General features: G+C 41.1%; 1 protein-coding gene across 10 annotated transcripts in view; it reads left to right on the top strand.

Annotated features, from left to right (window-relative positions):
- enah (ENAH actin regulator) overlaps positions 1-14,757 on the top strand; it is a 140,174-nt gene that overhangs the window by 106,208 nt on the left and 19,209 nt on the right. The gene's annotated exons all lie outside the window — the stretch shown is intronic.

Here is a 14,757-nt window from a genome sequence, read left to right as displayed (position 1 = left end):
GATCCGCCCCTGCACAGTTACCAGCATCAGCTACGTAGAAAAAGATCCTGGAGTAGAAAGTAATATTAAATAAATTCTAACAACAGCTTATCAAGCTTAAACGTGCTGCTGTTGTTTATCCGCTGGTTTCCTCTTTCTGGTGCAAAGTGGGCCAAAAGCAAACTAGAGACACGGACTCGCGACAGAAAAGCCGATCAGCTGATCGTTAAGCAGTTTCATGATTGAAGTAGCAGCAAGAAGAGACAGTTGCTTGTTAAGCTTAATGCAGGAATGCTTTACAAACATTCAGAGATGGACTTACACACTTGCTTTACTTCTCTCGGGATAACTTTGTCGGAGATGAAATGCCGGGTTGCTAGCGAAGCTCCAAATGCTATCCAGACCACCACAGGTCCTGCATGCCACAGCCGCTCTATCACGTGATGCATACTGCTCCGACGTGCTAACGTTCTGAGGTGAGTTACGGCGTGTCGCAAGTTTTGTGAGCTGCTTTCGTGATATTTAATGGATCGGATTACATTTTTTATTTTTCTCCGATATCCGATCCAGTAATTTAGGTCAGTATCGGACCGATACGTAATATCGGATCGGTCCATCTCTAGTCTTTTCCCTGTGTTATGAGTAAATCTTTTGTTTTTTTGGTACTGGTACTGATTTTGTTGTATTTATCCGTGACACCTCAAGCCCAGTTCGTGAAAATATTGCCTGACATAAACCGGTACGTGGCGCAAAAAAGGTCGGGGACTGCTGATATAAGCCTAAAGCTTATATTCCCACATGCTGACACATGTCCCTGTCCTAATGAGGATGCACACAGGATCTTTGTCAACAAAGTTGTAAACCAGGTCCTATTCCTGCTGTAGGAACAGGACAGGTAGAAATGGATGCTACAACACTAACCACTGCTTTTGTTACCTGTTGAAGATCAGGCTTTGGCTGCTTTGCTGCTTCTAACTTTGTTTTAGCATGTTAGCATGCTGTCTGTGCAGATGCTTGTAAAGAGAATTAATGTTGTGTTAGCAGAAGAAGACCGTTGTTTCTGGTCTGACCACACTTTACTGCACCAAACATAATTTCCCTTTCTCAACTCATCGCTTTACTACGTTCCTCCTCCCTGCTCTCTAAATCCAGTAATCAGATTAGTTACTGCTACGTCTTCATTGTTGTTGGCTTTCGGCTGCTCCCTTCAGAGGGAGCCACAACAGATAATCTGCCTCCATCTCAACGTATCCCAGCAACCCTCTACATGTCCTCCTTCACTACATCCATCCTGTGGTCTTCCTGTTTTCCTCCTGATTGGCAGCTCCATCTGCGCCATCCTTTTGCCTATATTATCCAGACTCCCTCCTCCTGCACATGTCCAAACTATCTCACCTAGCCTCTCTAACAGTAGCTCCAAGTTTCTGAACCCGATCTGTCCCTCTGACATGCTCATTTCTAATTGTGTCCATCTTGTTCACACTCAGTAAAAATCCTAACATTTACACTTTGCCACTTTTAGTTTTCCTTCTTTCTCTTTGGTGAGGTCTCACTACCATCTGTCACAGATCACCTCTGACACCAATGTCCACTCTGCCTGCACTCTCTTCTTCTCCTCATACTGATCAAGCCATTATGTCGTTACTTTGTTACAGAAGTTATTGAATAATCTGTATGATTGATATTGAAGGACATACCATGCATTTTTATGCACACAGTGGTGATTATTTCGTAAGTTAAGTTTGTAAGGCCCTGGTTAATGCCTAGAACAATGATAAAGCAAGGTGGGAATTAGAACAGACCTTCTTGTGATTGAGTCACTTCTGTTTGAGCGTGCAATGTGATGGCAAATCAAGAAAATAAAATAAGATTATTCATCAGTGGGTGAGGTCCATCTTTTAGATATAGTCTGTGGGAACAGTTTAAAGCCGTGGGCCAAATTTAAGTATAAACAAATGGTAAAATGGTAGCTATGCTCAGAGATTGGGCTGTATTATTGTTTTAAAATGATTAACGGCAGAGAATAACAATTGTCATCTTTATGTGCTTAGTGACACCAGCAAAGCTCAGCTGTAACATAAGGCCTCTGAATGCTGTGGATATACAGTCTTATGCGCGCATACACTCAAACAAAACCTTGTTTTTCTTCTCCATACAAGGCCACTTGTTCTTGAGGTAATATAGAAACCATGGAACAGCTACACACACAGTTACATGGATACACACCGGGCTGCATTAATGGAGCACAGCTGTTGGCTAAGGTTCAGAACCTGTTCAGCACTCTCACAGGCAGAGCAATTCTTGAGACGCCTTGGCTGTCTTAATAGTTTTGTCTTAATGCGCCACATGAGTCAACCAACAACACCTTATTACAACTACGTGGAGTTAACAGTGAAGTGAGAAATAAATAGGGGCATCAAAGTGAAATGTGTAACACTTGAAACATGATCAATCCAGGTGTTCAAGCACATTGCAAATGTGATGATTCTCCAAATAACCAAACTCCAATCCTGCTGAACACGTCATTATTTTAAAGTATTGTGTACTGCGAGACAGTGAAGGCATTGAGTAAATGTGGGTTTTGGCTGAACTGGGGTCTTTGTTTTGGGGTTTTGTTTTGTTTTTGTTTGTTTATTTGTTTGTTTGTTTGTTTGTTTTTTGGGGGGGGGGATTTCGTAATTTGATTAGAACGGTGTTGCATTTGTGCTTCTGGCATAGACTACTTAGACTGTTTACATGCACCTTTTTAACCGGCTGCCACAGCAAGTCCAGTAATGCTTAAGACAGATTTTTCCAACATACTGCAAAATCATCTTTGCATTCCTGCAAAATTCAAAGGGAACTTAGACTTGCAGACACATGCAAAATGCAATAATCTATATGGTGTTTTTGACATGGCCACCCACCAAACTTCTTCCCATAGTGGAAGGAAACATTAGATTACTTGTTTTAGTTTATCTCATTATTAGAAATAAATGGAAAAGTGCAGTGATTTCTGTGAAAGTGGGCCTCAGTACTTCTAATTGTGTTGGAGGGGAACTTGAATCTGGCAGCTGGCGTCCCCTCCATTTCTTCTTGCTTTTTTTCCTACTTCCCTATTGCTTTTCTCTTTTACCGTTTTGTCTCTGCCTGCTGTCATCGATCTCTTCCTTCTTACCTTACCTTCCATGCTCTTGTTCCCAGTTCCAGTCACATTCCACACTTAGCAGCAGATGACAGACAGGCAGGAAGTGAAAACGTGACGGAGGTCATCTTATGATACAGAGGCTACTGTCAAGCCCGTGGAAGAGTGTGCAAAGGATGTGTGGATCAAAGAGAACATAGGTTGAGAAAAGCGAGGGGGTCGGTGACGGGAGAAGAGGCGATGTGAGGAGAGTAGTGTAAAAATTAAATGCACATTAGTACTAACCTTTCTGCTTTATTAAAAGAAACACAAACTCACTGCAAGCTTTGGACTCTTGGGTTTACAAATATTACTTTTTGAACAACAGATGGCTGTCTTACATCCCCTCATTACACCACTCTCTGTGATCCAGCTGGTTTTGTTGACTGTTTATTGGAACATCTGTGAAACGGTCATCATGGGATTTTAATTTGTAGGGTCAGTTTGTAGTGTTTGCTGATCTGACCAAACTGTCCAACACGTGAATTCAGTCTTGGCTCTGTTTACCTCCACTGTACATCCTGCCTACTTCAGCTAATCACTCGAAAGGTTAGTGGTTTTCATCTGACTGTAGACACACCCGTAGTTAATCCATGGCAATCTAAAAGCCATTTTTGAGCCTTTTAATTCTAAATTTTCTAAACTTCAGCGGGTAGCTTGTGTTGCTGTGGGATCAACTATGGCTCATATTCATAGCCAAGGCTCTACATCAGAAAGACTGATGTGGTTTCAGACAGTATTTTAGCAATGCTAGAGAGCTATGGCCACCTAAAATTAGGTAAAGTTAAGGACATGTGGTGTCATGGTGGTGTAGTGGTTGGCACTGTCACCTGACATTAATGCCAGAGGATGTTTGACTGATAAACTGTAGTTATCAAGTTGCAGCGCACTGATGACTGATGACTCTTGCAGCACTTGCGACCACTAGGGCTGCCACAAACGACTATTTAATAGTCGACTAGTCACAAATTATTTTTGCGATTAGTCAACTAATCGGATCATGCATGCATACAGCTTATTGCATCAGCGTGCATCTGCGCTTATATAACTATCATTAGCTTACAGCTTGAAGTGTTTAAGGTATGTGCTAACTAAAAATAAAGACAAGATGATAGTTTATTAAACTTTTAATGAATTTTGCAGATTGTCTCAGTGGACTTTAATAAACTCAGCTGTCTGCTCCTTGCTATCTAAAATATAACAGGACACTGGAGTAAATTCTCTACCATCTCACACTTTTGTTTAATCAGTTTTCTGTTTGACGTTTATTCAGCTATGTGAAAACTTTAACTTTAATCTCAGCCAAACAAATTTACTCAGGAACAAATAAAACACTGAAAAAAGCCAAACAACAACAGTTTTCAGTTATCTAAGTTATCTCGCAGGCTCTAGTGAGCCTTGAACCCTGTCTAGATGTCTCCGAAAACGTAGGAGCACTTTTACAAATATGTGATGTCTTGATAAACTGGGCAGATATTTGAAGTTTACACACCTACATTCTCGCCTGAAAATATGTTAAAAGTTTATTTTGTGACCCAGAAAGAGTAATAAGATTAAAATTAAAACTAAGTAGCTGCCACCATTGTTGGAAACTGGAATTGGCTGAGCCGTGCTATGAATTCTGGGATAGGTTGGGCCACAAAGGATATGCCCGACCCATCCTTCAAATCTGGGAATTGCAGAAGTCTTCGAATTTGGAAAGCCTTCGTTGCGTCGCTGTAACGTAATCGGCCCTCAAATGTGGCCTCCGAAGGATGCGGCCCCTGAATTTGGACACAGCTATGATACTGGAGTTGCTTCTTCTTCTTCGGGGTTTAACGGCAGCTGGCATCCTTGTACATGGAGTGCTGCCATCTTCTGTTTCAATCCATTATTACACTCTTAAATCCTACTACTTATTCCTGCGTCTTTCAGGATCTCACGAGGCTTTAAACGACATGTCGACTATTAAATTTGTCATTGACGTAATCGTGACTAGTCGACTAATCGTGGCAGCCCTAGCAACCAGGCTCTAACTTTATATCTTTGGTCTGTGGTCAGGAGTTGCTGTGTTTCTTAAACTTTTCCACTTTTTAATAAAACCACTTACACTTGATTGCAGAAGGGAGGGGTTTTTGAGGGAACAAATGTCACAAACAGCCTCAGTGGTGTCCTATTTCAATAACAGGCTCTAACTCATTGAGCTCTATACTGTGCATTTGGAAAGTATTCACAACTTTTCACTTCTTCCACATTAGGAAACCGCCTCTGCTGCTTCCCTTGACTACTGGCTGTAACTTTGATAAGGTGGCCAAGTTCACATCTCAAAAACTGCTCAACATTTGTAATCCTAGCAGGAAGTTTACTGACATTTTGATGCAGATTAATCACAGAGGTTCTGTCTCTTATTCTACTGGTAGACTAACTTGATAGGCCAGCATCTTACAGCATTATTAAGGAAACACTTCTGGGTCTAGTTCGGGGTCAGGTTATGCCAAAGAAGAGCTAGCATAGCATCAGACTATGGCTAAAGTAGCTGAAGAGAGAGCTAGTGTTTCACCACCTTCAGTCTTTCATCTTTCACTCCCTGTTTGTAATTTATCTTATTTTTAATCTTTATTGGGAAGCACTTAAACAAAAATAATAATAACCTGGAGAAATAAATCCACTCATAAGTTTCACTGACGTTTATTTTATGTTGTCTTATAAGTTGTCTTTGACACCTTTGTCTCATCCAGCCTGTTTCATGTCTGTTATGAATAATTGCAGACACTATCATCAAAGGAGCTAATATTTAATTTCAGTTTGCTCTCTGCTGTTCATCAGGAATCATTCAGCCTTGTGCTGTGTGAATGATAGAGATTGGGAGTGAATAAAGAAATTGAGAGTGTGGATATACTGAAATTGTCTTTCCCCCTCTCCAAATTCCTCTCTGCCTCATTTTGAGATCCACCTCGTTCCTCAGTTAACCACACATGTTCATTCAGACTCATTCCATACTCATCAGTGTGGCTTTGTCTTGCTCACTTGTGGGTCTCTGCTCTGTGTGAGAAGCAAACACTGAGATCCTTCTACTGTGGAAAGGCCAGAATATCCAAACATCTCTGTGATGGGATTTTCCACTGAGTCACATGATAGGAGGGGAAAATGATGCACGTTTCCCTGTTTGTCGGTCCCCCCCCTCTTAGTATTCCTCCTTTTCATGAATACATAGATGAATGAAAGCAAGCAGACAATGCCACTTCAGGAGTGAGTGATTTGTTGCATGTATTCATTCTGCAGCTAAGGGAAAAAGTGAAGCTGAACCACCTGTTCAGAAATGCAGGGTACTACCCTCAGATTAAAAAGACACGAGCTGGAAATAATAGGCTGTGTTATAAATAGCCGTGTGCTGTGTGGGTGCAAGCGAGTGTGTCGGGGGAGAGAGCGAAAGAGGAAATGTGTTGCATCGCCTTGAATGAAAGAGAGGATGGAAGTATGGGAGAGGATAAAGATGCATGTGTGTTTTTGCTCAGGTTCTGTTAGCTGTTAGCGAAGGAGCTCGAAGGTAAGAGCACAGCAGCTGCTGGTGGAAACGAGCGCTCTCACAAACCTGTGCTGATATCCGTAGATATTCTCAAATGACAGTGCTGGATATTAATCCACACTCTTTGCATGCAAGCACACACTCAAAACTCAAAGACCGATTGCTTTGATAGCAGGGTTGGGCTCTTTTATCAGTGGGTCACATGACACATCGAGTGTGTCTATGTGTATATTGCACATTTGGACTAGATTCTTCATAGAGTAGGTCCATATGGTCCATCTGGGCTCCTGTCCATTCAGACAACACTTCCTTGTCCTGTGAGCCAATCAAGCAAGCCACTGACTCCAGCTGGCCAGCAGATTTTGCCAGACTTGAGTGTCCCAGGAGTTTCAGTGCAGTTGTCACTTGTGGCAAAATGGCAAAGCCAGATTGTGACATCATTTTCAGCTCGATGTTTAAACACCCGAATGTCTTAAAGCCACAGATTGAAATATTCATACAATAATTCGCTCTCAGTTTAGCTTTATTTAGTTATTCTGTATCTGATTAAAGATGACAGAATGTGAGCTTCTTTGTTTTCCAGTATTCTGGGACATAATGAAACGTCTCCCTCTCTGGATAACCACTATAGTCAATAATAAAAACATGACATGGTTTAACAAGAATATAGAAGTGGCAGGAGAAGCCCTCATTCTGTTGGCTTCTTCTCCTCACATTGTTAAAGTGGACCTATTATGCTGTAAAAATGGGAGCTTGTGACGGCCCTAAATGCTGCTTCAAAAAGTGTCGCTCTCAGCGAGCTGTGTCGCAGACTTAATTAATTACTAAGGTATTCGGTTAATAGTCACTCAGTTACTGTCCGTTAGAGCTTGCTGGAAATACAGAAATGGTGTGTAATGATTGTGTGATGGGCTGGTGTGGAAGAGCCTCCACGCTGCGACTGCTATAGGGACTCCTGTCCAATACTGATGAAGCTGAACATGATGGTGACTCAAACTTTTTCTTTCACTTTAGACTGATTTGTTTTTGACCTATACTACTTTCCCACCATATATACTTCTTTATTTATTTAGTTTTAGTTCATCAAGAGTAGTCTTTATAATTTTTTTTAATACTTCTTGCCTAACTAAAAATATTAACTCCTATTGAGAACATTTGCAGCTCTTTGATCCTTACAGCCTGACTGCAGATCCTGTTCTATCGCTGTTTGCATTGTGCCTGTGCAGCTCTCTCCCTCTGTTTCATGCCTCTCAGTTTTGACTGTAAGCCTTTTGATGTTTTCAATATCATCCCAAATCCTTCCCGACTTCCTGAGTATCTCAAAGTTTTTGCAAAGACGAAAGGAACGTGTGTGCATATGCATGTACGTGCATGCCGAGATTCAGGCCGCGCCACCGCCCACACTTGCATAGCAACGGTTTCCCAGCAACGCTTGTCACGAGGCGAGTGAGACGCCAGTTAAACGGTGCGCGAGGCTTTTCACAGCTTTGAATCCTGTGACGTTTCCCTGCGAGGCATAGAGGGATGCGGAGGGAAGGGGAGCTCGTTTTTTGATTCATCCACTGGAGACAGGAAATAAGACAGCACTGTATAGAAAGGGGAATTTAATGTGGTAGTTGTTACATCGGTTTCCTGGAAGTGACGACATACTCTGCTTTATTAAACGCTGTCAGTTCCAGAATGGAATTCCATAAAAGATTTCTGGAAAAGAGAAAAGATGCTGAACTCTGCCTCCTAGACAGAAAACTGTAAAAACTTTGGAAAGATTTTTTTTGAACCACACAAAGTATGCAAACTGCTATTCCCCAACGGTCACTTGAAGCTTGTTCCAAAATCACATCAGTCCTGATAGACTCCATGTTTAAAAATGCCCGACTTCAGTCATGACCATAACTTGTTTAATCTGGTAAATAAAAGAGTTAAAGTTATTTGGGGTGTAAATCACCCATTTAAATTTCATTAGAACTGTGTGTGACTGTTTTGACTGGCAGGTAATGCCTGTTATCCACAGCCAATCAGAGGCACTAAACTGAACCTGTCACTGTGTTTGTGCTGTTTGGATGGTTTTAATGGAATTCCATCCATCTTCACCTCTGCTTATGAGGAGGAAATTTCACACATTAGAATATGAGCTGAATGGATAGATGTGCTTTTTGATACATTTTGTGAAACTATTTACAGTGGAGTGGAGCAATTAAAGAATTTATGGAATGACAACTAAACCGGAAACAGAAGTTATTAGTTTCTAAAGTAAAATTTTACATTTGCAAAGGTTAATTGTAAACTGGCCCAGATTCACAGGCTGCTTTATATTATGGATTTATTTCCATTAACAGACACTGACTGTGTATCAGTATTAACAGGAATTTCACTAGGCTCATTTCTCCGTCCATAAAAGCGTTTGTGACAAAGCTATTTCCTCATCTGTTGCTATTAATGAAAGAGTGTGAGTGTGCTTGAAGTTCCGGCTGTGGGAGAAGCTGCTCTCACTGAACAGGAATGTGCTTATTATTATCACATGACATCAGCTGAAAGGCTACACTGTGTCATAACCTCAAAGGTGTCCCCCTGATAGACTACAGGCGCTCTGCTCCCTCCCGTACACAGATACAAGAGAACACACATTTAACCACATTCACACTCTTCATGACCACGTCTCTCCAGATGGGATATTTTAAGTTGGTGTGCTCACTGTGTAGGAATGTCATGATCTCCCTCTTAGAAGAATGCTGTGTGCGTGTGTTACGTTCATAAATTTTAGCATTTGTGTATACGTTTGTCCAGCTGCTGGCACACTACTACTTATCGCACTTAGACAAAGCGATGGCCCTGCACTGAAACCTGTATGTTCAGGCTGGGGACCTGAAACGTCAAAGTCATGATTCCCATGTCCTTTTCTGGGCAAAAAGTTGCACCAGTCAAGAGCGTGAATATCCTCTGAGCCTAAAGACATTCATCAACACCAGCAGAGGCATTTAACTACAACAAAACAAACTCCAACCCTGACAGCAGAGCTGAGATTGCCTCTTCGCTCTAATTAGAACTGATTCAGCAAGTACACCTCCGTCACCAGAGGGAGAGCACACAAGACAAATTACACTATCTCTAGGAGTTCATGTTTCTTTGTCAGAATGTACCCCTACAACAAAAGTCCCTGTGGGAACACAGTTCTGTAGCATAGATGCTACTAGTCTGCTTTTATTTTCTCTCATATATACAGCACTGTGCAAAGGTCTTGAGACACCCTTCACACTCTTCAATGGGAACGTTTTGTTAAAAATGTGTAAAAATACAACTAAGCGCAGCAGCCCCACCCACCTGCAGTTCAAACCTTCTGTTTGTAGGGTCAGTTAATCAGAATTTCAGTGAGGGATCTGAAATTCAACCAGCTAAATCGGGATTTGTCTAGACTGTGATTTATGCCAAGCTATTCTCTACTATCCCAGAATAAAAATATAGAGCTCGAAATGAGTTTAAGAAGTTTTAAAAGAGGCTGAAAGGTAAAATGTTGGCTATGAATATTCTTACTTCTAATTTGGAACTTGTCCCTTGATAAAGATAACCTTTATTATGCTGCACATTGTCCCGACAGTTGGTGTACTCTCCAGTGAATCACCTAGTCTCTTTAGCTTACAGTCTTGGGAGAGGCTAGCAGTGTGGAAACTTGCTGCACAAACTTGCTGCACTGGATCACCTCCAGTATTGGGAAAAGTTCAAGACATGTTTTTTGTTTTTTGTTTTTTTTTTTAAACCGTGCTTGGATTCAGTGATTGGTTGGTGTAAATTTTTTAACACTCCATTTGCTGTAACTTAACTAATATCTAATATAAAACATGTAGATTTTGAGGTATGGTTCTGTATGATGTAATTTACAATTTTAGATGTAATTCTGACAGAAATGGAGTGAAATAATACACAAAACAACTTCATCTTAAATAAATTGTGGTTGTTACTAATAACACATGATATGAGCAGTGTTTTTGGGAGAACCATTGTAAATCTAATTCTTAGCAGTTGAACACAGTAGTTACCAGTGGATAAGGGCTCCAAGGACCCACTACAGAAGGTCTTTGAACTGTTATAATCAGTCCTGCTAGTGGGTTGCATCACTGCCAGGCTGTTCATGTTCTGACCATCAGGCAGTGTTTTGGTTTAATCTCTAGGACCAGATGGAATTAAATCTTGCAAACTATTAAATTATCATGAAGCTTTAGGAGTGACCCGTAGGTGTTTTCATGTGTACCCACAAACATCTCAACAGCAGCTGATTGGAGCAGTCATCCTTTTCACAGAGGATTATTTCTGCACTTTCCCTGTCTGAGTAATAAAGCACATATGGATTTAGAACAGAGAAAGGCTTTAAGATAACTTCCAACATTGCTGGTTGACAAATTGCACCAGGTGCCTACTTCCCTGCTAACATTTTGCTGCTAGCACTTTGACCATCATCACACAGAAAATTGCAAAATGAATGAAAAACGTGGACCTCTTCCTGATGAAACTTCTTTTACTGCCATCAACCATGACATCATGAGTTATTTTTAATCCCGAAGATATTCTGATGCTGTTGCAGCGCTGAGGATCCCACAGGGACTAATTTGCCATCAGAGTGTAGATTATTGTAGATCTGGAAAGCCTCCAGAGAAGACTGAAATCCTCAGAGACATGGCTGTGCTGCACTTTCATTGGCCATGAATCCAGGTTTGCTCCGTTTTTCTGTAATTACATCAATGCACAACTGAGACATCGTGAGAACTGGGACAGTTTAAGTGTGTGAGTGACAGGCAGACAAGGGAGTTAAGGAGGGAGCAACTTTCCATGGGCTCGCTTTCTTCCACCTTTTCCTTCTATCATTCTTTTCTCTCCATCTTTCCATCCTTTGGTGTTTTCTGTCTCTCTGCTAGTGGAAAATGGGAGAAACCCATGTTTCATTCATACCACTGCTGAAGGAAGAGATTTTACTTTGATCTTTACACTCATTGTCCGCTTGTGTAAGTATCTCTTGATGGTACTGGGATGGAAGCCCTTGTGACTTCAAAACTGATTCAGTATTTGATGCCATAGATTCAACAAGGCGATGGGATCAGAGATCTTGGTCCACACTGACATTATGGCATCACACAATTGCTGCTAATTTGTCAGCTGCACATCAGTGAATATTGAGTGTGAGACATGCTTCTACATACCTTTGGGGGGGGGGAATGGTTATTTCAGTTACTGTTGCTTTCTTATTAGCTCAGAGTACTCTGGCTTTTATCCTCTGACATCAACCAGCCGTTTTTACCCACAGAACACTTAAATCACAGTTCTGCCACATTCAGATGCTCACGTTGAACTTCTGATGGTTGTCTTAACCATCTCAGCATGCCTAAATGAGTTGCTGCCAGTTGATTGGCTAATTTGATATTTGCATTAATGAACAGTTGAACAGATATATTTAACAAAGTGACGAGTGAGTGTGTAAGCACAGAAGAGTGGGTAAGTCCCAGAAGAGAGCTGTGCTGTCACATTTAAATTACTTTCAGTTGTCTTTTGACTGTAGTGATCCCAGGTAAGCTTCCACTGTGAACAGTTGTCAATTCTGTCTGTCATATTATGTAGAAGGTGAATCTGGTCTCATTTTATACCTTACCTGGGAAGCTGTGCAGAATTCAAAATCTGCAGTTTAAAATTAAAAGGGTAAATATAGGATTTGAAACAGGTGTTAGGTCGGTCACCCTTTTCTTGTTATAGTAACTGAAGTCACCTGCTTGCCTTGGCTTAGAAGTGAACAATCAACATATATGCTACTGTGTGAGAGCACAAATCCAAACCTTCCTCCCTGTGTGTGTGTGTGTGTGTGTGTGTGTGTGTGTGTGTTAGTGCATTAGGCCGAGTGCAGTTTTTGTGTACCCCTCCGGCAGATGGAAGCAAAGGGAGTTTGCATTAAGCAGCATTTGTGCTGATGATTGACTTTTAGCTGTGAGTCAGCTTTCAGAAAAACAGGATGAGTGAGGGCAAGCAATGTGACAGCGTCTCATTTGGTGTGTGTGTGTGTGTGTGTGTGAGAGAAAGGGAGAGGGGAGTGCCCTTTGGCGTTTAACTTAATTTCCCACCATCTCTCTTCTTGGTTGTGTAATTTATGAATGTAACGCTCACTTATTTGCAACAAGTATAATTTATGACCCCGTAAATCAGGCTATGACAACACAGTCGAGGCTTTCCAATGAAATTAAAGGTGTGTGTGTGTGTGTGTGTGAACCTGACAGATTACACCTTCCCGCTGTTTGCACCTGCTCTCTGCCTCGCATTTTATCTCTTGTACTTTCCCCCAGTTCACACCCTACACAGACACACTTTATTTATTTGTACCCAAAAGTCTATCAGAGTGCTGCATGGCTCTGGTACATGATTTCATATGCATTCAATGGAGCAGGGATCTGTCCTATGAAGCTAGTTCAACATGGCCATTATCTGGCTTCACTCATCCTAAGAAAAACTATCATCTGAAAAAGCTAAGCACATGATACAGACTGAACATGTGCGCGGTGTGAGTGTGTGTGTGTTGGTAAAAGCACACTATAGAGTGTAAAAACTGCTGTATGATTGTTTGGAAAAGCACTGTATAGCTTGAAGAATTGTATTTATTTAAAATTCACTTTTTAAAGTCTATTTAAAGGGAGAAAAGCATGCCGTGTATGGTTGCAGAATTCTCCTCGCTCTTATTTGTCAGTAATTACAATGAAATTAGATGTAAAAGGACTCCTCCTTTTAGCGTGTAGTTGTATTCTTTCAGCTGAAGTCTCATTGGTGTGAAGTGGTGTTGAGACAGTCTCTTTTTACTTACTGAGCTCCACAGGCTTTTCCTGGAGTGGACATTATGTTTCAGAAGTGCTCTGGGGGGTGGGGCTGTGTGTTGATCTCTTATCTTCAGCATAACCTGCTCTAGAGAAGAGCAAGTCTTCAAATACGCAATCCATATGGCTTAATGGTGACCGCGAGGCAGTCCACTAACACCTTGTAGTATCGGACCAAAAAGGGAATTATAAATAAAAAAATGTAGCACCACAGAGCGCTGAGAGGCAGACCATTTTTGTAGACCAAACTGGTCTACAAATATGGGCTTTTTCCATAGGGTTCTGGATACTGGAGGCCATAAGCTCCCCTCCATTTAACAGTTTGGTGTTCGTCTTTTCGTTTACACTTTTCTAACCTGTAACTATTGTGCTTTTTAAAACCTTTTAATGCAATATCAGCTTACACCCCCAGTAAGCTCTGCTGCACAGCATACTGAGTCTGTGCTTACATCCTCATGGAGTCATTGCTACAATCTGCATAGTAGCCCAGTGCACAAAGTAGAAAATCTGATGGTTGAAATCAGAGAAAAGGTCTCAAAATGTCTTCTTTTTCTTATCAGTTCACTGTGTTTTTGTTTTTTTGTTTAATTATAGTGCACCATTTAAATATTGTTTGGTCTTACCTTCTAGTTAAGGTTCTAAAAAGGTGTTAAAGTATTAGTTTTTATTTTTCAAACATGATAGTTTTTCCTATTGTGTTCTTTTTTTATATTCTTGTAAACTGAATGGTTTACCTGCAGCGATCTTTGCGCAGAATCTCAGCTATTGCAAATTAAAAATGGCCTCCTTAAGTTGCACTTGATTTCATTTCCACATGCAGGCACACAGAAGTGCTCACACTGGCTCACATGGCTTAAATGGTTCATTTCTTGTTTCCCTGTTCTTCTGCTGCTGCCTTCTGCTGACACCTAGTGGCTAAACATGAGTCTGCAACCACTGTCTGTGCTGAACACAGTATTAAGGTCACATTTTAAGATTTTAGGTGAGGGGAAAAAGCCACAGTGAGAGTTTTGATATTTCTGTGTCTCTGACAGGCACACCTGGCTCTGTGCAGCAGGCTTTCACATCAGGCAGTGTGTGTGTGTGTGTTTTTAATGCGCACAGATTTTAACGAAGTTGGGTGAAGTTGCGAAGTTGGCTGAACAGCATGGTTATTGCACCGAGGAAAATTTGTTATCATATGACATGACCCATTTCTGTAATATACTTTCATATCTATATTATTGCTAATATATATTATAATATATCTATATCATGGCTAAAGCACTTCTGGA

Source organism: Astatotilapia calliptera, chromosome 15 (genome assembly GCF_900246225.1).
Source record: "Astatotilapia calliptera chromosome 15, fAstCal1.2, whole genome shotgun sequence".
Lineage (NCBI taxonomy): Eukaryota > Metazoa > Chordata > Actinopteri > Cichliformes > Cichlidae > Astatotilapia > Astatotilapia calliptera.
The sequence above is the reverse complement of the archived record's forward strand: the minus strand, read 5'-3'. Positions and strand labels throughout refer to the sequence as shown.